Consider the following 21997-nt stretch of genomic DNA (forward strand, 5'->3'; position numbering starts at 1 on the left):
AGAATACTAAAAACCCTCCACACAGTATAATGTCCCCACTGCTTCAGTCTACACAGTATCATGGCTCCATTGTAATCCCATACACTGTGTGTTGTCCCCATAGCTTCTCTATACACATTATGATACCCCACAGTATCCTTTACACAGTATAAAGCCCCAATAGTAGGTGTCATCTATTATAATGTGCCAATAGCTTCCTGTTGGTAGTAAAATACTCTAAAACCCTCTTGTACACAGTATGATGGTCCCCAGAGCAGTCCTCAAACAATATAATGCCCCAAAAGCCCCATTATATAAGTATATTACCCCACAATGTATGATGTTGAGACTGAGCACTCAAATCGGGACAGTCCTGCTGAATCTGGGACCACTTCTGCCCCTTCTGCCTTCCTAATAGCTACACTACTGGCTGTGATCCAGCATTTGCCATGCTATTTAATACATTTATATAGGAATTACAAAAAACAGCACTTATTTGTCTGATTCTGGAAAGAGAAAAGCTCACAGTGGTTTTTACATCTCAGAAGGAAATAACTAACAATATTTACAGTCAATGTCAGTGTGAGGTTCAGGAGGCAGTTTTACGTGCTATACCAACTGCTTCAAAACTTTTTGGCAGAAACACAGTGGCAAGGTTACAATCTGAACTTCAGCCATACTGACAGCCTCATCTACAGTACTAAACAGCCAATATTTAGTGACTTTCACAGTTGCCTTTTTTAACAGTTCAGTTTGTTTGCATTCTTGTATATGAAAAATATGTTGTTTATTTTTATTATTTTTCACATAGTGACAGCTTGTGCAAATAAAACTGAAAATAATGTATTGACCTGCGTAGAGAATGGTTTATTTCAGGCCTAATAGACAATGTGAAAGTGTATAGTACTTGTTTAGTTCTCCTGTAATACTGATATTTATTGGAGTATACAATTGTTGTTCTGAGTAAAATCCACCTGACACTTCACTATTTTTGCAATTTTTTGTCCTTCTATTTTTTTGCATTTGCAGTTATTTGAAAATTGCTCTAAGGCCTCTTTCACACATCCGTGAAAATCACGCACGTTTTTCACAGACGTGTTAAAGGTGCGTATGGCCCTCCATGTGCCGTGTTTATAACAAACATATGTTCTCCCTGTGCTATCCATGATAACACACAGAGAACAGGAACTTTCTGCTCACCTGTCCCTGTTGCTGCTGTCCTTGGTGCTGATCTACAGTCTCTGGCCCTGCCGACTGCCCGCTGCTGCTGCTTCCGGCGCCCGCAGTGCAGTGAATATGCGATGAGCATAATGAGCGGGGGTCGGAAGCAAGTGACAGCAGTGGCAGAGACAGCAGTACTGGAGTAGGTGAGTATAGAAATTCATTTTAATTCACAGACACGTGTGTCACACGAATCACCAGTGCGTGTCACACGAATCACATCCTTGCGGTCCGTGTGTGGTCCATGTGACACCCATGATGCCGGAGAAAAACAAACATGTCTACGTGTGGAGCACATGGGCACACGTATGCTCCACACGGACACACGGTCTATGGCAAAACACGCACGTGAGTTCAGACCCATTGATTTTTATGGGTCTACGTGTGTCCGTGTCTCTGGCAGGTGAGGAAACCAACCAAACACGTGCCAAAGACACAGACATGTGAAGGAGGCCTAAGAGAGGGTTGTAAGGATGGTATGGTATGTAATAGCAGTCAGGGCCGTATTTGGAGTTCATGCTGCCCTAGGCACTGTCAGTGGTGGTGCCTCCTTCTGATCAGTCAGATTAAGGGTATATGCACACAGAATTTTGTTTTCAGACTGATCCGCCAATGAAGAATGTCCATATGTTCAGTCTTTGGAGCTTTTTTAACCGCGTCAGGTTTTCTCAGACATGAAGCGGCTGAAAGTGACCGGTCCATTTTTTGGGTGGCTGCTGCTTGGATGCCGCTTATTAGTTTATTTAAAAAATAAGTAAAATCCAGTAGCTAAAAGATGTTGGAAAAAACAACCAAGAAGCAACAGCAAAAAAGAAAAAAAAATGCTTCAGGATAAAATGACTACTATGTCCTGAAATGTCTTCTGTCTGAATAACTCAGGGGGTTCACAGACATCTACAAGACGTGTGCACATACCCTGCGAGCTCCCAGAGCCTTCAGATAGTAGTTATAATCTCCATACACAATAACCTAAAGTTGTCTAAACCCACCAATATCGACAGGTTCTGGTGACAGTCCAATGTGAATGGGGGATTTCTTCTAATTGTCGGGGGGAATTAGTATCCAGCATGTCTGATTACAGAGTGTAGATCCAACTATCCTCTAAATGATAAGCTGCTGCCAGAGATGTCCAGCAGCGGCTCTAATAAAGAACATAGGAACACTTTGCAGAATGAGTGCTCCTGTATATTGGAGAGCCGAGCAAGATAGGTGTCGACCGAAAGATCAGACTATAGTGTATGGGGGCATTAATCTCTTACTTATTAGGCTGACAGACATGCAGATAGCTGTATTTTTAGTCCAGCACACTGCCCTTTGTTTTAGGTTCTAGACTGATAAGGTAAAGATTACAACAGCCACATGACTATCACCAGAACCACCATCAGTACAGTAATACATCACTAAAACCACACTTAATATAAGAATACATCACCAAAACCACAGTTAGTACAGTAATACATCAGCAGAACTACTGTCAATACAGTAATACATCACCAAAATCACCCTAAACACAGTAATACATCACCAAACCCACCATCAGTACATGGATACATTGCCAACTTCGTACAGCAATCACGTGCAGTGTCAGGTTAGACCCATATACATATATGTATTGCATTAACATACAACTCTCAGTATGTCCTTACCAATGGTAAGGAGATCCTGGTAGTTGTTACCAACCATCATTAGCTTGTGGACAATATAGGAACCACAATACTGATTGGTCACAGGCAGTAGACTTAACTTTTGGAGGATATCTTCTATGTTTGGGTCCATTAATTCTGAAGAGATTAGTAGGGCAAAGGGCAAAGGTGGGCTCAGTAGGGAGAAGGGGCATCATGGGGTGGGATTTGAGACCCCCATCAATTTCTCAAAAGACCTCTTAAGTACACAGCACAGGAGAGAGGACTAGGAAATTCTACTCCCAGCATCCATTTTGTCTGCATGTTCTGGTTCTCGGAAGCACTGGGCGCCACAGTGGTCGGACACCCCCCCCCCAGCGGTTGGAAAGTTATTCCCCATCCCAAGGATAGGGGGTAAATTTCCAATGTGAAAAAAAACCTTTAAAGCAGCATTAACACTTCAACCAAAGATGGGAAACTGATCACCCGATGCACGAGCAAAAACTTTCATTCGTTGGGTGAGATGATTTTTAAGCTTACTGAAAGGGAATCTGTCACCCCAAAATGACACCTAGACTGCAGAAATATTTATATGGGGGACGTGGTCTGTGGAGAAATAACCCCACCCATATAGAGTTCAGCTTAAAAGGAACCGGTCACGTCATTTTTTTAATATTAAAATGCCCCAAATGCTTTGTTAGTCAGAAAATGTGCATCGCCTACACTGCGTCACTAACAAGACATTGGGGGCAGTTTAATATCGAAAAACGGTGACAGGTTCCCTTTTATATATATTTATATATTTATATGCAGCACAATCCAAGCATCAGTGCGGGTGTGCACACAACACAGGTGGAGCACAGTTGCACATTCCAAGTATCACAGCGGCTGTGCACACAACACAGGAGGAGCACAGTGGAACATTCCAAGTATCATAGCGGCTGTGCACACAACACAGGAGGAGCACAGCAGCACACTTCAAGCATCAGTGCAGGTGTGGACACAACACTGGTTGAGCACAGCGGCACACTCCAAGTGTCAGTGCAGGTGTGCACACAACATGGCGGAGCACAGTGGCACACTCCAAGCATCAGTGCAAGTGTGCACACAACACAGGAGGAGCACAGTGGCACACTCCAAGTATCACAGCGGCTGTGCACACAACACAGGAAGAGCACAGCGGCACACTCCAAGCGTCAGTGCAGGTGTGCACACAACACTGGAAGAGCACTGCGGCACACCCCAAGCATCAGTGCAGGTGTGCACACAACAATGGAGGAGCACAGCGGCACACTCCAAGTGTCAGTGTGAGTGTGCACCCAACACAGGAGGAGCACAGCGACACACTCCAAGCGTCAGTGCTGCGTTCTGATGCCTGGATCCTGTGTCTGTGGTAGAGATGAGCGAACCGGTCCCGGTTCGGCTCGAGGCCGGTTCGCCGAACGGGGGTCCCGTTCGAGTTCGGTTCGACGAACCGAACTAGAACCAATAGGCTATAATGGGAGGCAATCACAAACACATAAAAATGCATTATAAATGTACACAAACAGTTAATAAACATTGCCATAACACTTACCGGTCCTCGCGATCCCTTCTGCACTCTGTCTCCTGCCGCTATTCCATCCGATGATCGCTGAATCCTCCCGGTGACCTGCACTGCCAGCAGAGAAGCAGGACCTATCGTGACGTCAAAATAGCCATGTGACCAGTCACGTGGCTATTATCTCATTGGCTACAGACTGGTCACATGACTATGACACGTCATGTAGGACCTGCGAGTGCATCTCTCCGGTACACGGTGCACATATGTGTATCGCCGTGTACCGGCGACATGCTCTAGCACACGGTCGACTCCCCGTTCCGTTAGGGACCGGCTGACACAGCCGGTCATTAACGGAGATCACCGTTGCCATAGCAACGCAGTTAGCGGTGACGTCACCGCTAACCGCGGCTCCGGGAGCACCGTTGCTATGGTAACGCGTCTGTCAGCGTTACCGCTAGCAGCCAGCAGTGATCACTCACGGAGTGAAGGCTGCACGCTGCTTCCCGATTGTAGTGAGCATTGTAGTTAGGATGGAGGTTCCCCAGCCCCAAGTGATGCCCCTCACTACAATCGTCACTACTACTACACTAGAAAGAAAGAAGACAGAAGAGCAGGATCGTGGAGGGCTGACAGGGGTAATAAAGATGGAGTCTCTAATGTGTCTGTGTATTTATTTCTATTAAAGTATTTTTTCTCTGTGTGGTGTCTTTTTTTAACCCTTTATTGGAGATTCTTAATGGCCGGGTCAAACGTGCCTGACATTAAGAATCTCTGGCTTAATACTGGCTGGTAAAACAAAGCCAGTATTAACTCATGATTACCCAACAAGCCACCCGGCTCCAGGGCTGTTGGAAGAGTTGGATACAGCGCCAGATGATGGCGCTTCTATGAGAGCGCCATTTTCTGGGACGGCTGCGGACTGAAATCCGCAGCAGAGGCGTCCACAAACCTCAGGCTAACCTGTGCTGCGGATTCCAATCCCCAGCTGCCTAGTTGTACCCGGCTGGACACAAAAATAGGGCGAAGCCCACGTCATTTGTTTTTTAATTATTTCATGAAATAAGTGAAATAATTAAAAAAAACGGGCTTCCCTATATTTTTGGTTCCCAGCCGGGTACAAATAGGCAACTGGGGGTTGGAGGCAGCCCGTGGCTGCCAGCTGTACCTGGCTAGCATACAAAAATATGGCGAAGCCCACGTCATTTTTTTGGTGGGCAAAAAACTTCTGCATACAGTCCTGGATGGAGTATGCTGAGCCTTGTAGTTCTGCAGCTGCTGTCTGCTCTTCTCCATACAGACAGACAGCAGCTGCAGAACTACAAGGCTCAGCATACTCCATCCAGGACTGTATGCAGAAGTTTTTTGCCCCCTGAAAAAATTATGTGGCTTCGCCATATTTTTGTATGCTAGCCAGGTACAGCAGGCAGGTACGGCTGCCCCCAACCCCCAGTTGCCTATTTGTACCCGGCTGGGAACCAAAAATAAAGGGAAGCCCTTTTTTTATTATTTCATGAATTTCATGAAATAATTAGAAAACAAATGACGTAGGCTTTGCCCCATTTTTGTGTCCAGCCAGGTACAACTAGGCAGCTGGGATTGGAATCCGCACCACCGGTTGGCCTGAGCTTTCTGGGCCCCACTGCTGCGAATTGCAGTCTGCAGCCACCTCAGAAAATGGCATTTTCATAGAAGCGCCATCTTCTGGCGCTGTATCCACTCTTCCAGCACCTGCCTGCTATACCTGGCTAGCATACAAAAATATGGCGAAGCTCACGTCCTTTTTTTGTAGCTTTTTGGCAAAAAAAAAAAAAAATGCTTCCCTGGATTTTCCAATGCCAGTGAAGGTAACACCAAGCAGTGGGGGTTAGCAGCCAGTAGCTGCTTGGATTACCCTTAGCTAGCAATACAAAAAATGCAGTGGGAGCTAACATATATTTTTTTTTAATTATTTATTTAAATAACTAAAAATAAAATGGGCTTCCCTGTATTTTGATTGCTGGACATCACAGTGCTGTAAAAATAAATCTTTAAAAAAATGACGTAGCGCTCCGCGGTATTTTTGATTCTCAGCGCAGATAAAGCAGACAGCTATGGGTTGCCACCCCCATCTGCCTGCCGTTACCTTGGTTGGCAATCAAAATACAGGGAAGCCCATTAATTTTTTCTATTTAAAAAATAGTTAAAAAAAAAAAATTACGTTGGGTCCCCCCATTTTTGATAGCCAGCTAGGGTAAAGCAGACGGCTGTAGCCTGAAAACCACAGCTGGCAGCTTTACCGTGGTTGGGGATCCAATGTGGAGGTCCCCTCAGGCTCTTTTTTATAATTATTTTATAAATATTAATAATTACACAATAAAAGTAGGGGACCCCCCAAATTGGATCACCAGCCAAGGTAAAGCGGACAGCTGTGGTCTGGTATTCTCAGGGTGGGAAGGTCCATAGTTATTGGGCCTTCACAGCCTAAAAATAGCAGGCCGCAGGCACCCCAGACGTGGCGCATCCACTAGATGCGCCAATCCTGGCGCTTCACCCCAGCTCATCCCGTGCCCTGGTGCAGTGGCAAACGGGGTAATAAATCGGGTTGATACTAGCTGTAAAGTCACCTGAGATCAAGCCCAGCAGTTTGTGATGTCATGGCGTCTATTAGATACCCAACATCATAAACTGTCAGTACTAACAAAAACAAAAAATCGACAAAAGAAATTTATTTGAAAAAACAGTCCCCAAAACATTTCCTCTTTCACCAATTTATTGTAAGAAAAAAAATAAAGGGGTCCCACGACGACTCTGGACAGTCTAGAATATGGGGGGGAGACACTCAGGGAACGTATCCCCCATTTTCTAGGAGTGCGGACCCTTCATGTGAGGAGTGTGGGTGCAATGAATCTGCACTCACTCTCCCCGGGTCCACAGCAGCAGAGTCCATGTCGTAATGGTTGCTACCAAAGCTGCAATGCCCTGCTCATGAGGTAAGGGCATGCCTAATCAGGAGAACTACTGTAGAGGAAGCTCTGCTCACTGGTATATAGGTGCTCAGAGGTAATAATAGATAAAATTAGTGAGTAACCTCGGCACTCTATATCTCCCAGACTAAGTCAGTAAGTCACAACGGATAGTAATGCAAAATCACTCTTTATTGGTCCGTATTAAGAAAATTTTTTTTTCATAAGCATATATGTTTTTTTCCAAAACAAGTTACAAATGACGTTTCGGCCTGAGCCTTCGTCAGATTGGACTTATCTGCATGTAATCATGAAAAATGACAATAATCAGTATCACATAAGAGTGAGAGAACAATAACATAAACTCGAACAATGTAGAGGTACAATTGGGATGCAGCAAAAAAATTGCAACACAGCAAGAAATGAAACACATGATACAAATGTCATAATACAGTACAAGGACAATATAGTAATGACAAATATGGGGTCAGAGTAGACTTAGACAGCTCTGGTACGAAAGAGATGTCAATCATAAAGTAACATGTGCAGTAGGTGTAGAGCTACACTATGCATGGCAGAGCTAATGGGTAGACCGACCATAGAAAAAGTAGAGAAAAAGTGGAGAAAAAGTGGAGAATAAGTGGAACATAAGAGGAGAAAAAGTGGAGAAAAAGTGGAGAAAAAAGTGGAGAAAAAGTGGAGAAAAAGTGGAGAAAAAGTGGAGAAAAAGTGGAGATTAAGAGGAGAAAAAGTGGAGAAAAAAGTGGAGAAAAAGTGGAGAAAAAGTGGAGCATAAGTGGAGAAAAAGTGGAGAAAAAGTGGAGAAAAAGTGGAGCATAAGAGGAGAAAAAGTGGAGAAAAAGTGGAGAAAAAGTGGAGCATAAGAGGAGAAAAAGTGGAGAAAAAGTGGAGAAAAAGTGGAGCATAAGAGGAGAAAAAGTGGAGATTAAGAGGAGAAAAAGTGGAGAAAAAGTGGAGCATAAGAGGAGAAAAAGTGGAGAAAAAGTGGAGAAAAAGTGGAGAAAAAGTGGAGAAAAAGTGGAGCATAAGAGGAGAAAAAGTGGAGATTAAGAGGAGAAAAAGTGGAGAAAAAGTGGAGAAAAAGTGGAGAAAAAGTGGAGCATAAGAGGAGAAAAAGTGGAGAAAAAAGTGGAGAAAAAGTGGAGAAAAAGTGGAGAAAAAGTGGAGATTAAGAGGAGAAAAAGTGGAGCATAAGAGGAGAAAAAGTGGAGAAAAAAGTGGAGAAAAAGTGGAGAAAGTGGAGAAAAAAATGGAGAAAAAGTGGAGAAAAAGTGGAGAAAAAGTGGAGAATAAGAGGAGAAAAAGTGGAGAAAAAGTGGAGAAAAAGTGGAGAATAAGAGGAGAAAAAGTGGAGAATAAGTGGAGAAAAAAATGGAGAAAAAGTGGAGAAAAAGTGGAGAAAAAGTGGAGCATAAGAGGAGAAAAAGTGGAGAAAAAGTTGGGAAAAAGTGGAGAAAAAGTGGAGCATAAGAGGAGAAAAAGTGGAGAAAAAAGTGGAGAAAAAGTGGAGAAAAAGTGGAGCATAAGAGGAGAAAAAGTGGAGAAAAAGTGGAGAAAAAGTGGAGCATAAGAGGAGAAAAAGTGGAGAAAAAGTGGAGAAAAAGTGGAGAAAAAGTGGAGCATAAGAGGAGAAAAAGTGGAGAAAAAGTGGAGAAAAAAGTGGAGAAAAAGTGGAGAAAAAGTGGAGAAAAAGTGGAGATTAAGAGGAGAAAAAGTGGAGAAAAAGTGGAGAAAAAGTGGAGCATAAGAGGAGAAAAAGTGGAGAAAAAAGTGGAGAAAACGTGGAGAAAACGTGGAGAAAAAGTGGAGAAAAAGTGGAGAAAAAGTGGAGCATAAGAGGAGAAAAAGTGGAGAAAAAGTGGAGAAAAAAGTGGAGAAAAAGTGGAGAAAAAGTGGAGAAAAAGTGGAGAAAAAGTGGAGAAAAAGTGGAGATTAAGAGGAGAAAAAGTGGAGAAAAAGTGGAGAAAAAGTGGAGCATAAGAGGAGAAAAAGTGGAGAAAAAAGTGGAGAAAACGTGGAGAAAACGTGGAGAAAAAGTGGAGAAAAAGTGGAGAAAAAGTGGAGAAAAAGTGGAGCATAAGAGGAGAAAAAGTGGAGAAAAAAGTGGAGAAAACGTGGAGAAAAAGTGGAGAAAAAGTGGAGAAAAAGTGGAGCATAAGAGGAGAAAAAGTGGAGATTAAGAGGAGAAAAAGTGGAGAAAAAGTGGAGAAAAAGTGGAGAAAAAGTGGAGCATAAGAGGAGAAAAAGTGGAGAAAAAAGTGGAGAAAAAGTGGAGAAAAAGTGGAGATTAAGAGGAGAAAAAGTGGAGCATAAGAGGAGAAAAAGTGGAGAAAAAAGTGGAGAAAAAGTGGAGAAAGTGGAGAAAAAAATGGAGAAAAAGTGGAGAAAAAGTGGAGAAAAAGTGGAGAATAAGAGGAGAAAAAGTGGAGAAAAAGTGGAGAAAAAGTGGAGAATAAGAGGAGAAAAAGTGGAGAATAAGTGGAGAAAAAAATGGAGAAAAAGTGGAGAAAAAGTGGAGCATAAGAGGAGAAAAAGTGGAGAAAAAGTGGAGAAAAAGTGGAGCATAAGAGGAGAAAAAGTGGAGAAAAAAGTGGAGAAAAAGTGGAGAAAAAGTGGAGCATAAGAGGAGAAAAAGTGGAGAAAAAGTGGAGAAAAAGTGGAGCATAAGAGGAGAAAAAGTGGAGAAAAAGTGGAGAAAAAGTGGAGAAAAAGTGGAGAAAAAGTGGAGAAAAAGTGGAGATTAAGAGGAGAAAAAGTGGAGAAAAAGTGGAGAAAAAGTGGAGCATAAGAGGAGAAAAAGTGGAGAAAAAAGTGGAGAAAACGTGGAGAAAACGTGGAGAAAAAGTGGAGAAAAAGTGGAGAAAAAGTGGAGCATAAGAGGAGAAAAAGTGGAGAAAAAGTGGAGAAAAAAGTGGAGAAAAAGTGGAGAAAAAGTGGAGAAAAAGTGGAGAAAAAGTGGAGAAAAAGTGGAGATTAAGAGGAGAAAAAGTGGAGAAAAAGTGGAGAAAAAGTGGAGCATAAGAGGAGAAAAAGTGGAGAAAAAAGTGGAGAAAACGTGGAGAAAACGTGGAGAAAAAGTGGAGAAAAAGTGGAGAAAAAGTGGAGCATAAGAGGAGAAAAAGTGGAGAAAAAAGTAGAGAAAACGTGGAGAAAAAGTGGAGAAAAAGTGGAGAAAAAGTGGAGCATAAGAGGAGAAAAAGTGGAGATTAAGAGGAGAAAAAGTGGAGAAAAAGTGGAGAAAAAGTGGAGCATAAGAGGAGAAAAAGTGGAGAAAAAAGTAGAGAAAAAGTGGAGAAAAAGTGGAGAAAAAGTGGAGATTAAGAGGAGAAAAAGTGGAGCATAAGAGGAGAAAAAGTGGAGAAAAAAGTGGAGAAAGTGGAGAAAAAAATGGAGAAAAAGTGGAGAAAAAGTGGAGAAAAAGTGGAGAATAAGAGGAGAAAAAGTGGAGAAAAAGTGGAGAAAAAGTGGAGAATAAGAGGAGAAAAAGTGGAGAATAAGTGGAGAAAAAAATGGAGAAAAAGTGGAGAAAAAGTGGAGCATAAGAGGAGAAAAAGTGGAGAAAAAGTGGAGAAAAAGTGGAGCATAAGAGGAGAAAAAGTGGAGAAAAAAGTGGAGAAAAAGTGGAGAAAAAGTGGAGCATAAGAGGAGAAAAAGTGGAGAAAAAGTGGAGAAAAAGTGGAGCATAAGAGGAGAAAAAGTGGAGAAAAAGTGGAGAAAAAGTGGAGAAAAAGTGGAGAAAAAGTGGAGAAAAAGTGGAGATTAAGAGGAGAAAAAGTGGAGAAAAAGTGGAGAAAAAGTGGAGCATAAGAGGAGAAAAAGTGGAGAAAAAAGTGGAGAAAACGTGGAGAAAACGTGGAGAAAAAGTGGAGAAAAAGTGGAGAAAAAGTGGAGCATAAGAGGAGAAAAAGTGGAGAAAAAGTGGAGAAAAAAGTGGAGAAAAAGTGGAGAAAAAGTGGAGAAAAAGTGGAGAAAAAGTGGAGAAAAAGTGGAGATTAAGAGGAGAAAAAGTGGAGAAAAAGTGGAGAAAAAGTGGAGCATAAGAGGAGAAAAAGTGGAGAAAACGTGGAGAAAACGTGGAGAAAAAGTGGAGAAAAAGTGGAGAAAAAGTGGAGCATAAGAGGAGAAAAAGTGGAGAAAAAAGTAGAGAAAACGTGGAGAAAAAGTGGAGAAAAAGTGGAGAAAAAGTGGAGCATAAGAGGAGAAAAAGTGGAGATTAAGAGGAGAAAAAGTGGAGAAAAAGTGGAGAAAAAGTGGAGCATAAGAGGAGAAAAAGTGGAGAAAAAAGTAGAGAAAAAGTGGAGAAAAAGTGGAGAAAAAGTGGAGATTAAGAGGAGAAAAAGTGGAGCATAAGAGGAGAAAAAGTGGAGAAAAAAGTGGAGAAAGTGGAGAAAAAAATGGAGAAAAAGTGGAGAAAAAGTGGAGAAAAAGTGGAGAATAAGAGGAGAAAAAGTGGAGAAAAAGTGGAGAAAAAGTGGAGAATAAGAGGAGAAAAAGTGGAGAATAAGTGGAGAAAAAAATGGAGAAAAAGTGGAGAAAAAGTGGAGCATAAGAGGAGAAAAAGTGGAGAAAAAGTGGAGAAAAAGTGGAGCATAAGAGGAGAAAAAGTGGAGAAAAAAGTGGAGAAAAAGTGGAGAAAAAGTGGAGCATAAGAGGAGAAAAAGTGGAGAAAAAGTGGAGAAAAAGTGGAGCATAAGAGGAGAAAAAGTGGAGAAAAAGTGGAGAAAAAGTGGAGAAAAAGTGGAGCATAAGAGGAGAAAAAGTGGAGAAAAAGTGGAGAAAAAAGTGGAGAAAAAGTGGAGAAAAAGTGGAGAAAAAGTGGAGATTAAGAGGAGAAAAAGTGGAGAAAAAGTGGAGAAAAAGTGGAGCATAAGAGGAGAAAAAGTGGAGAAAAAGTGGAGAAAACGTGGAGAAAACGTGGAGAAAAAGTGGAGAAAAAGTGGAGAAAAAGTGGAGCATAAGAGGAGAAAAAGTGGAGAAAAAAGTGGAGAAAACGTGGAGAAAAAGTGGAGAAAAAGTGGAGAAAAAGTGGAGCATAAGAGGAGAAAAAGTGGAGATTAAGAGGAGAAAAAGTGGAGAAAAAGTGGAGAAAAAGTGGAGAAAAAGTGGAGAAAAAGTGGAGAAAAAGTGGAGCATAAGAGGAGAAAAAGTGGAGAAAAAAGTGGAGAAAAAGTGGAGAAAAAGTGGAGAAAAAGTGGAGATTAAGAGGAGAAAAAGTGGAGCATAAGAGGAGAAAAAGTGGAGAAAAAAGTGGAGAAAAAGTGGAGAAAGTGGAGAAAAAAATGGAGAAAAAGTGGAGAAAAAGTGGAGAAAAAGTGGAGAATAAGAGGAGAAAAAGTGGAGAAAAAGTGGAGAAAAAGTGGAGAATAAGAGGAGAAAAAGTGGAGAATAAGTGGAGAAAAAAATGGAGAAAAAGTGGAGAAAAAGTGGAGAGAAAGTGGAGAAAAAAATGGAGAAAAAGTGGAACACCCTTTGGTACCTTTCATGTGGCACTAAGGGGTGCTTAGCTTTGTATTTAGCCAAAAAAATGAAAAAAAAATGACATAGGGTTCCCCCTAGTTTTGTAGCCAGCTAGGGTAAAGCAGACGGCTGCAGCCTGCAGACCACAGCTGGCAACCTCACCTTGGCTGGTAATCCAAAACTGAGGGCACCCCACGCTGTTATTTTAAATTAAATAAATAATTAAAAAAAAAAACACGTAGGGGTCCCCCAAAATTGGATCACCAGCCAAGGTAAAGCAGACAGCTGGGGCCTGATATTCTCAGACTAGGGAGGTCCATGGTTATTGGAATCTCCCCAGCCTAAAAATAGCAGGCCGCAGCCGCCCCAGAAGTGGCGCATCCATTAGATGCGCCAATCCTGGTGCTTCGCCCCAGCTCATCCCGCGCCCTGGTGCGGTGGCAAACGGGGTAATATTTGGGGTTAATACCAGATGTGTAATGTCACCTGGCATCAAGCCCTGGGGTTGGTGAGGTCAGGCGTCTATCAGATACCCGACATCACCAACCCAGTCAGTAATAAAAAAAAAATACACGACAAACACATTTTTATTTGAAAAAACACTCCCCAAAACATTCCCTCTTTAACCAATTTATTAGATTGAAAAACAAATCCAGGTCTGGTGTAATCCAAGGGGTTGCCATGACGATGCACACTGTCCCAGTCAATGAAGAGCAGGATGTTCCCCATTGGCTGGGAGAGCAGTGCAGTGACCTGAGCTAACATCAATGGGTCAGCCCAGGTCACTGCAGGGGGGTGACAAGTGCTGCTGTCAGTGAGGTACATTACCTGCGCTGATCTCCAGCACACTGACAGCCCCTGTCACTGAGGTCAATGACCGGCGCCTTCACATCAAGTATCGCGAGAGGTCCGTGACGTCACCGCCAGTGTCAGTCTCGGGTCGGAAGCGATAGGTGATGTGACAAGCGGCGGCCATGGAGGACAGTGACAGCGCTGAGGTCGGGATGGCGGGACTTCATCACCGCAGGTAAGCCGAGCGAGCGAGCGAGCGAGCGGGCGGGCGGCGGGCGGGCGGGCGGGGGGGGGGGGTGGATGTGTGTGTGTGTTTGTGTATGTGTATGTATGTGTACATGCCGCGGGCAGGAGGGGGTGGAGCGAGCTGAGCGGGAAAGTGTGGGCTTCCTGCACGTAACTAAGATAAACATCGGGTTACTAACCAAAGCGCTTTGCTTGGATACCCGATGTTTATCTTGGTTACCAGCTTGTGGCAGGCTGCCAGCGATGGCTCCTGCACACTGTAGCTGTAAAAAGCCCTGCTTTTTGCTGCTAGAACCGTTCTCGAACGTATCTAGAACTATCGAGCTTTTAGCAAAAAGCTCGAGTTCTAGTTCGATCTCGAACAGCCCAAAAATCACTCGAGCCTAGAACTGGAGAACCACGAACCACGAACCGCGCTCAACTCTAGTCTGTGGCTGCCACTTGATGCAACTAGTTTAGCAAGTGAGTGGCTCCAGTGTGGAGGGGGACACGGCGCTGTGATGTGCTGTCTGCTCACTTCAACAACCTTCCTCATTGAATCTGCAGTCATATACAGGCAGCAACCAGTTGTCAGAATGTACCTGCAGTCACATTGTGTGCGCATCTACACTGACTCTGCAGTCACATTGTGCGTGCACACCCACACCGACACTGCAGTCATATTGTATGCACACCCATATTGACACTGCAGTCACATTGTGCACGCACCCACATTGACACTTGGTGTGCTACTCTGCTCCCCCAGTGTCAGGACAGGTGCAGAAATGCTAAGTGATTTTAGACAGCACTGACTCTCACCTTAGGACGAGGGACTGTCTTTAACATGCAAATAGAGGAGTGCACCGCTGAACCAAGACACCGGCCGCACCAGGGGGGACAGAACTGTCTGCATATATATAATAAAATATTAAGTTAAAACTGTACATGCCAGTGTGACGTCCCCTATAAAAATGTGTCTGCAGATTAATTGGCATTTTGGCAGTAAAAGTAAAATGTCATCATTCTTAGCAACACATTGTCCTGCATCTCCCAAGACTTCCCTCTTGTTTGGTTTGCTGCAGCACATACTGAAACGGTGCCCGTACAGGGAATCTGTCACCAGGTTTTTGCTCCCCCATCTGAGAGCAGCATAATGTAGAGGCAGAGACCCTGATTCCAGCAGTGTATTACTTACTGAGCTGTTCGCTGTCATTTTCTCTGCTGCAGATCTCACAGTTATACAGAGCTCATGAATATGCGGGACTACCTACAACACACCAAGTAGTCCTGTAATGATAAGCTACTGCTGATTAAACAGTGATTTTATCAAAACTACACTAACCAGCCCAGTAAGTGACACATCGGTGGAATCAGGATTTCTGCTACTACATTATGCTGCTCTCAAGTTAGGTGGCAAAAACCTGGTGACAGACTCTCTTTAAGACAAATAGTGTCAATATAATGCTGCTCACTAAAGAGTAACCACCATAAGTAAGCCCTAGGTTGTGCCCAAGAATAAATAATTGCCCATCACTGAACTCACAGCACAAAAAATGACCCCACACGTCTCACTTATAGTATACGGCCTCCACGTTATTCTCTTCTATAACATTCCCATTACACTGTCCCCTCAAAGTAAAACCCCCACTGTCCTCCCCACTGAATTATAACCTCCAGACCTTCCTCATTTATGAACTAGGTTCTCCACTGTCCCCACCTCTTCATGCAGCCCGCACTTCACTGCCCCCCTCATGCTGTCCCTACTCTATAATGAACCTTCTGCTTCGCATTCTGCATGCCGGGCCCTCCCAGGTTCCTAACTTAGCCCCCCATGCTGCCCCTTCTCCATATTAAGTCCCCTCATGCTGCCCCTTCTCCATATCAAGCCCCCTCCATACCAAGCCCCCCTCCCATGGTGGCCCTTCTCCATATCAAGCCCCCTCCATACCGAGGCCCCCCCATGCTGCCCCTTCTCCATATCAAGCCCCCTCCATACCGAGTCCCCCCATATCAAGCCCCCTCCATACCGAGCCCCCTCCATATCGAGCCCCCTCCATACCAGGCCCCCTCCATACCAGGCCCCCTCCATATCAAGCCTTCTCCATACCGAGCCCCCCATGCTACCCCATTCTCCATACCATGCCTCCCCCCACCTACCACATTCTCCATACCATGCCTTCCCCCATGCCACCCCATTCTCCATACCATGTCTCCCCCCCATGCTACCCCATTCTCCATACCATGCCTCCCCCCATGCTACCCCATTCTCCATACTGCAACTCCCATTCGCTATGCTGTCCACCACCCTCATTTTACATTCCCCCATTCTCCATGCTGTGCATCCCTATCCTGCTCCATCCCCCATGCTGCGCACCCCCATCCTGCTCCATCCCCCCATCCTCCATGTTGTCCTCCCACATCATGCTTCACCCCCCATCCTCCATGTTGGGCCCCCACATCATGCTTCACCCCCCATACTCCATGTTGCACCCCCATATCATGCTTCACCCCCCATCCTCCATGTTGTGCCCCCACATCATGCTTCACCCCCCATCCTCCATGTTGCTCCCTCACATCATGCTTCACCCCCCATCCTCCATGTTGCACCCCCACATCATGCTTCATCCACCCCATCCTCCATGTTGCGCCCCCACATCATGCTTCATCCCCACATCCTCCATGTTGTGTCCCCACATCATGCTTCACCCCCATCCTTCTTGTTGTGCCCCCACATCATGCTCAATCCCCCCATCCTCCATGTTGCGCCAACACATCATACTTCATCCCCCCATCCTCCATGTTGTGCCCCCACATCACGCTTCACCCCATCCTTCTTGTTGTGCCCCCACATCATGCTACATCCCCCCATCCTCCATGTTGCACCAACACATCATACTTCATCCCCCCATCCCCATGTTGTGCTCTCACATCATGCTTCACCCCCCATCCTCCATGTTGTGCCCACACATCATGCTCCATCCCCCCATCCTCCATGTTGCGCCAACACATCATACTTCATCCCCCCATCCTCCATGTTGTGCTCCCACATCATGCTTCACCCCCCCATCCTCCATGTTGTGCCCCCACATCATGCTCCATCCACCATCATCTATGTTACTTCCCCACATCATGCTCCATCCCCATCCCCCATCCTCCATGTTGTGCCCCCACACCATGCTCCATCCCCCCATCCTCCATGTTGCACCAACACATCATGCTTCATCCCCCCCATCCTCCATCTTGCGCCAATACATCATGCTTCATCCCCCCATCCTCCATGTTGCACCCCCACATCATGCTCCATCCCCCATCATCTATGTTACTTCCCCACATCATGCTCCATCCCCATCCCCCATCCTCCATGTTGTGCCCCCACACCATGCTCCATCCCCCCATCCTCCATGTTGCACCAACACATCATGCTTCATCCCCCCCATCCTCCATGTTGCACCCCCATATCATGCTTCATCTCCCCATCCTCCTTGTTGCGCCCTCACATCATGCTTCACCCCCATCCTTCTTGTTGTGCCCCCACATCATGCTCCATCCCCCCATCCTCCATGTTGCGCCAACACATCATGCTTCATCCCCCCATCCTCCATGTTGTGCCCCCACATCATGCTTCACCCCCCCATCCTTCTTGTTGTGTCCCCACATCATGCTCCATCCCCCATCCTCCATGTTGCGCCAACACATCATGCTTCATCCCCCCATCCTCCATGTTGCACCACCACATCATGCTCCATCCCCCCGGGCTGTTTGTTCACGCTGTCTTCGGCTGTAAAGCGCGTACCTACTTAAGGCTGAATTTCTGGTCCTCGGCGGCGGCTCCATCTCCGGTCCTTGGCGGTGGTGGCTCCATCTCCGGTCCTCGGCAGTGGCGGCTCCATCTCCGGTCCTCGGCGGCCGCTCCATCTCCGGTCTTCCTCAGTGCGGCACTGCTTCATGCTGCTGTGACCTCTGCAGAGTGAGGGCAGCGCACGGCCGCACGTCGGGGCAGGGAGCTGATTGGAGCCTCGCTGACCCGGAAATGCAGGAGCACTCACAGCTTCATTTATATTCGGGTGATAGACACGAATATAAATGAATGTGGCGCCCCCTCCCTCCTCCAAAAAGACGCAGGATTTAGTACAGAGTTTGGATGAGGGAGGAAGATTACAAAAAATATATATTTTTTTTAAGTTTCGGTCTTGGCGCCGCCCCCTGGAAGGTGCTGACCCAGGTACATGCCCTCCAGTGCCTAGTGGTAAATACGGCCCTGATAGCAGTGCTACACTGTTAAGCACAAATGTTTAGCTTCAAGATGGACTTTGGGAAATTTTTGCTCTGTTCAATAATATTCATTAGGTTTAATTAAAAAAAAAAAAATATTAAATATTTATAGCATCAAGCTTAGTTTGGATCTTGAAAACATAAGAAATATGTCCTGATTCATCATTGCCTTTGCACATGTTTTGTGGCTAATTTTGTATAGTTTGCACCTTTTTGTGGCTTGCACTAAATTCCTTAGTCTATTTGTGCCTTTTTTAAGTCTATTTTATATGTGATTGCCTGTTTGTTTGTTTATTCACTTTCTGGGCTGAGTTTAACGATTCCCAATGTTTTCACCAGATTAAAATCGCTAAATTTTGGCCAACTTTTTTCCAACCTCCCTCTTCCCCCAGAGTTTATTTTTGAAGTACGCCATACTTTGGAGTAAATGTTTTTAGTTTTAGCACCAATGAGTGACCTTTGGCATCAATAGTTGCAAAAAGAGTTCATGAAGGGAAAGAATTGGCCATTTTTAAATTGGTACTAAATTCATGAATCGTGTGGCTCTTTTACAATTTATAATACACTAAAAAAGGAAAATAACTTAAATATTACAATGATGAATTGCATGCTATGCTATGCCTTTTTTATTTAAGATTACATTTTATTGTGTTTACTGTGTAGAACAACTAACACAATAACTTTATTTTTCTTTTAATTAGAATTGAAATAATAGAAACATTTTTTTCACCATCTGTGAATATTAAAATTAAAAAAAAGTTTTGATTCTTTTTGTACTGCTTCAAGATTCATGACAATTCTTTTTTCTCTGAAAAAGCTTTATAAATACATGCTTTTTTCAGAAGAGTTGTACTTTTTATCAATACAGTACATTCAACTTTTTGCTAAACGTTTTTTAGGTGGGTGGATGCCCTTAAAAAATAAACAAATCTGGCATTGTTTTTAAGTTTTGTGTTTATACCTCATTCACCATGCCAGTTACATGTTAATTTTTTTTAGTACAGTTTGTAAGTTTTAATACTATTTTGTGTAAAAACGTTCATGTGAGCTATCACATTTTTACATACAGACATTTAATGCTGTCATCTGATCAAATCCTAATAAGGATAGTCATCTTTAACCCCTTCAGCCCGGGGCACTTTCCGTTTTTGCGTTTTTGTTTTTTGCTCCCCTTCTTCCGAGAGCCGTAACTTTTTTATTTTTCCGTCAAACTTGCCATTTAAGGGTTTGTTTTTTGTGGAACAAATTGTACTTTTAAATGAAACCATAAGTTTTACCATATGGTGTACTGGAAAACAGCAAAAAAATTCCAAGTGTGGAAAAACTGCAAAAAAATTGTGATAGCACAATAGGTTTTGGGATGTTTTATTCACGGTGTTCAGTATATGGTAAAACTGATGTGTGGGTATGATGCCTGAGGTCGGTGCGAGTTTGTAGACACCAAACATGTATAGGTTTACTTGTATCTAAGGGGTTAAAAAAAATTCACAAGTTTGTCCAATAAAAGTGGTGCACGTTTTGCGCCATTTTCCAAAACACGTAGCGTTCTCATTTTTTGGGATCTATGGCTCAGTGATGGCTTATTTTTTGCGTCTCGAGCTGTCGTTTCTAATGGTACCATTTTTGCGCAGATGCTACATTTTGATCGCCTGTTATTGCATTTTGCGTAAAACTTGCGGCGACCAAAAAACGTAATTTTGGCGTTTGGAATTTTTTTGCCACTACGCCGTTTACCAATCAGATTAATTGATTTTATATTTTGATAGATCGGGCATTTCTGAACGCGGCGATACCAAATATGTGTATTTTTATTAATTTTTTAACCCTTTAATTTTCAATGGGGGGAAAGGGGGGTGATTTGAACTTTAAGGTTTGTTTTTTTTTATTTTTTAAAACTTTTTTTTTACTTTTTTTATTTTACTAGTCCCCCTAGGGGGCTATAGCGATCAGCAATCCGATCGCTCTTATCTATCTGCTGATCACAGCTATACAGCTGTAAACAGCAGATTCAGTCACTTTCTTTTTCTTTCTGCTCGCGGCCGAGGGAAAACGAAAGTGAAACTTCATAGCTGCAGGCGTCATCACATGACCCTGTGCTACGATGGCAACCACCTAAAGTCACGTGATCATGCGCGTGACTTCTGGTGGGGGCGGCGGTAAGTAAAGAACATGGCCGCGCGCATTTAGATCTTGCTGCCAGACTTTGGCAGCGAGATTTAAGGGGTTAATGGCCACGGATGGAAGCGATTCCACCCACGGCTAGCAGGCACACATGTCAGCTGTTGAAAACAGCTGATATGTGTGCCGACTGCCGCCGCCTGGGGCTTAACGGGACACGCTCCATGACGGATATATCCGTCCATGGTCGTGAAGGGGTTAAAGGAAATCTCTAAGAAGGTATTTACTATGTAAGGGCCACTTTACATGCGACATCGCTAGCATTTGCTGTCGATTTGGAACGTGCTAGCACTCGCCCCCGTCATTAGAGCGATATGTGGTGATCGCTGCCGTAGTGAACATTATCACTACAGCAGCGTCACACGCACATACCTGTTCAGCGACGTTGGTGTGACTGCCGAACAATCCCTCCCTCAAGGGGGAGGTGCGTTCGGCGTCACTGCGATGTCACTAAGCGGCCATTTAATAGAAGTGGAGGGGCGGAGATGAGCGGGACGTAAAATCCTGCCCACCTCCTTCCTTCCTCATTGCCGGTGGACGCAGGTAAGGTGAGGTTCCTCGTTCCTGCGGTGTCACACATAGCGATGTGTGCTGTCGCAGGAATGATGAACAACATCGTCCCTGCAGCTGCAATGTAATTGGGAATGGACCCCCATGTCACCGATTAGCAATTTTGAACGTTTTTGCACCAATTCAAAATCGCTTATAGGTGTCGCATGCAACGACATCGCTAACGCGGCCGGATGTGCGTCCCAAATTCCGTGACCCCAAAGACATTGCTTTAGCGATGTTGTAGCGTATAAAGCGGCCCTAACACAGCATGATGTAGGTCCTGAGACACTGATTTTAGTGGTGTTACTTATTAGACTGCTGTTGCTTCCATACAATGAATATTTATCACCATGAGATTATCACTGCCCATTCTAGCTCAATCCTGTCAAGTGGTCTTACCATGCCCCCTCATCCGATAAGCCGCTTATTGTTAATATACAATATATATATATATATATATATATATATATATATATATATATATATACACATATATATATAATATACACTGGAAATCAAAATTAGAGAACAATGTAAAAAAACAAATTAGAGAACACTTTCAGATACCTGCAAGTTATTGGTGTTAATCTGACTCCTAGTGCTAATTTCCTCAGTTATTTAACAAACCTTATTTAACTGGCAGCCTAATTCTCAAGTTTGCACTGACTTTGCAAAAATGGTGTGCCGTTCCAAAGGGACTGAAGCACTCCGGCAGCAGGTTCCCCAGATGAAAGCCAAAGGGGTGACCCTATCAACCATAGCAAGAGAAGTTGGTTGCTCCAAGTCTGTGATTTTGAGAATATTGCTTCTTCACAATGTCACTAACTTTTTCAAGTTCCCCAAGAAGGCTGGTCGCCCTCGAAAGACAACTGCAATAGAGAACAGGATAATGCAGAGAATCTCAATGGGTAATCGTTTCAACACTGCAGTTGGAATAGCCTAGCAGTTCAGTACTGATCAGGGTAAGGAACTGTCTTGTCATACAATGACAAGATGTTTAAGAGCATTTGGACTGAAAGCTCACTCTACAGTGACCAAATCTCACATTAGCCGAAAAAAATCAAAAGGAGCATGTTGTGTGGACAGATGAGGAGCAAGATTAAGTTATTTGGGTCAAATGAGAAAAATATGTTTGTTGACAAACTGGGGAAAAACTGAACCCAAATGTGGTAAGAAGTCAGTAAAAGGGAGTG

This window comes from Anomaloglossus baeobatrachus, chromosome 2 (assembly GCF_048569485.1).
Source record: "Anomaloglossus baeobatrachus isolate aAnoBae1 chromosome 2, aAnoBae1.hap1, whole genome shotgun sequence".
NCBI classification, from domain to species: Eukaryota; Metazoa; Chordata; class Amphibia; order Anura; family Aromobatidae; genus Anomaloglossus; species Anomaloglossus baeobatrachus.